Source organism: Eutrema salsugineum, unplaced genomic scaffold (genome assembly GCF_000478725.1).
Source record: "Eutrema salsugineum unplaced genomic scaffold, Eutsalg1_0 scaffold_2, whole genome shotgun sequence".
Classification (NCBI taxonomy): domain Eukaryota; kingdom Viridiplantae; phylum Streptophyta; class Magnoliopsida; order Brassicales; family Brassicaceae; genus Eutrema; species Eutrema salsugineum.
Genome location: NW_006256829.1, coordinates 9,486,123 through 9,489,518, shown reverse-complemented (window position 1 = coordinate 9,489,518; position 3,396 = coordinate 9,486,123).

Here is a 3,396-nt window from a genome sequence, read left to right as displayed (position 1 = left end):
GGGTTATTGGGAGTTAGATTTATGAAGATTTTAGTTGATTTTAAAAATCATGAGATTTGTCAAATTTTTAAGAGTTTTGTTGGATTTATAAAATTTAGAGAGAGTTCTATGGATTTAAACAATCTATTAAGAATTTTTTAATATGACAGATTTTGAGAATCCAAGGGATATATGTAGTATTTTGAGAATCATGATTTATGAATTAAATTATAAAGAATCATTATGCCAATAACACTAGATTATAACAGAATCATAGAATCATTAAAATGCAGACTTTTTGAATAACAATGGATTTTGATTAAGATTATAAAAATCATCATATCAATAACAACTGATTTTTATAATCTCTAAATGAATAACAGAGGAATCTATTAAGAATGTAAAAATCCACAAACCAATAACTATAGAATCTTAAACTCTAAATATCTTTATAAATCAACTCTCCAATAACACCCCCTAAAATCTTCATAAATCCAACTCCCAATAACCCTCCCTAAAATTAAAGATAAAATACTTTTTAAGAGGAGAGACGGTTCTCATGTAAGAGATTTAAGAGACTATAAGAGACGCTGATGTGTCACAATATGATTGGGTGAAACATAATTTTATTTTTTGTAATTATTTTTTGGATTTAGAATTCTTTCTCTCTTTGCATTCGAGAAACACTGTGAAAAAAAAAAACGATGTTTGGGTTCTGAAAAAAAGACGATGTTTACGAAGAAGACGATGTGAGGGAGCTCTGCAAATCGAATGGAGAAAAGGTTGTCTCCTGCATGCATGTTGAATCGAACTTCATCATCAGCGAGGAAGCTCTGCATATTTCTGGGTTTAGAAAATAGTTGGAGAGAAGGAAAGCTGGGTAATTTTCTTTGTATCTCTGCAATTTTTGTTTGGGTTCATCCGAATTAGATGATTTGGTTAGTTAGGAATCATCTTACACTAATCTAATAAGGGTTTTGATGCTGCAATTGTGACTTCCAACCAAACCACCGACCATCCTGAGGCTGACAAGTTCTGTTGTCTCCAACCACAAGCTCATGTTCGGTTTATAAATGTGGTGAATGAAGACGGCGGTGAAGAGGTCGTGACAGCCGCCACAGCAATCGAAGATGGAGGAGATAAGGCGGTTTACAGAAGTAATCGATGCTCAGGATAAATTGTGTGGAGAGGTATTTATTTTCTGCTTTGAAGTTTATGGTTTATCTTCTGCTATGATGTTTGCGATTGATGGTGTGTAGTTAGAGTTATGCAATGCTTTCAGTTAGAGTTAGTGTTAATGCTTGGTGGATGGTTTGAGTAAGAGTTATAGTTAATGCGTAGGTTTTAGTTAGACAATGAATCAATGCTTGGTGGATGCTTTGAGTTAGAGTTAGAGTGATGGTGTTTAATGCTTAGTAGTTAGGTGTAGTCACTTTGATCTGACTGGTAACAACACAAAGAAAAACTTGCAGCTCTAACTTAAAGCTAACAATATCTGCGTAAACACTAGCATCGATTGTTCATTAAGACACAATCTTTCTCTCTTTTATTAAGACACAAGCTTCTAGTTTCTTTATTCATCTCTTGCCTTCTCTTTTATTTATTTCTTTTCTTCTTCTTTTTTTCATCTCTTTCCTTCTCCTTTAAACAGTCATTTTCTTCTCCTTTAAACACTGTTTCCTTCTCCTTTAAACAGCCATCGCAGGAACATATGGATTTACTAATCCATATAGCGACCCTGGCTTCATGAACTTCCTAAATAGTCAACTAAACCCACAACCCCTTCAACCCACTCGGTATGAAAATGTTTCACCAAGTCTTGATCTTGTAAATTTTCTTTTTAAGAACCTCTGAGTTTAGAGACTTCCATTGAAAGCTTAAAAACTTAAAAACTCTTACAAATGTATATATAGCTGTAAGTAACACAAATAATATTAAAAATTTTGGTGAGAACCCCTATGGGTCTCTCACCATTGGAGATGGTCTAATCCTTCCAAATTCAGCCTTTTTATTTCATTTCTTTTATATTATTTCGTACGTACAAAAGTATGTGGAGTGGACTTATAAACGGAATATTCGGTCGAAGATAGTCGCATTTAATTCGTTGAGTAAAGAACAAGGAAAATTTAAATAATTGATTTCTGCTATATAATTAACATATATAAAGCTGTAAAAAACATATTTATATAAATTAGATATGAGGTGAAAGTTTTGTTTTGTTGGTTTTAGATATGAAGTGAAAGTTAATCTAATGTATCAATCATGTACGTATGTATGCAGGAGGTGAGAAATAAAATCATATACAACAACATAACCTTATTTGTCACCTGTAAGTCTGTAACTATTTATAAGATGTCACACTGAGTGTTCTTTGAATCCTCCAGGATTCAAATGGATATAAAGAGGGAAGGGATAAGTTTGAACGTAAAAGAGAAGCAAATTGTTCTTGGGCTTTTGGAATACACAACAACGCTTGCCTTTGGAGACGTTGACTGTATAACATGAAAATGATCACGTGGGATATCAAACCGAAGCGATAAACATTGAAACTCGCTCTCTCGCCGGAACGTACATTGAACGAACAACTACACATGTGATGAAATTCAATAACCATTCTTCTCTATATATAGTTGTCCTGACTTCTGACTTTATCTGACAGTAGATCTTTTATTTTTTACGCGTAAAAATATTAAATGCGAAAGGAATAACATACTTATACTAGGAGCAAAATAATATTCACCAAAAAAAAAGGAGCAAAATAATATATATATATATATATATAATGTTTTGAAGTTTACAGAAGTTTTTTTGTGCATTGAGTAGGAGACAACATCTGCTCAGTGACAGCTCTTGTCTCTCTAGGCACCTTATTATTATACTATAATGTTTCAATTTTTTTTTTTTTTGGATTTCTTGAATCTTATCTTGTATATTCATGCTGTTTCAATCTGATCGATATTATCAAGAACGAGCATTTATAATCACCAAATCTTTTTTTTTCTAAGAAAGCCGGCAGTAATTAATCTTTTTTTTTTTGAAGTAGAACATACTGTAAGAAGATTAATTACTGCCAAAAAGAAAAAAAAGATTAATTACTGCCGGAATAACTGTAGGACACTCGTTATCGTTCAACTGATGTGAGGTAAAGCTCGGCTGCTAAGTGATATTAGAAAAGCCCATACTGGCCCAATATCTATTATGGTCTTAATCATTTGTTCCCTAGTGCATGTACAGTTTAGTAGTACACTATCAAATGATTCAAATTGTCTTATAGCAAAAAAAAAAAAAAAACTAAACTTTTAAAGCCAAGTTAAACTCGTCCATACAACTTATTCTTCCTCATTATATCAAAATTTCCTGTCACAAAACTTGCTGCTCACATAGCAGATCGAAGAAAAAGAAAAAAGAAAAATTTGA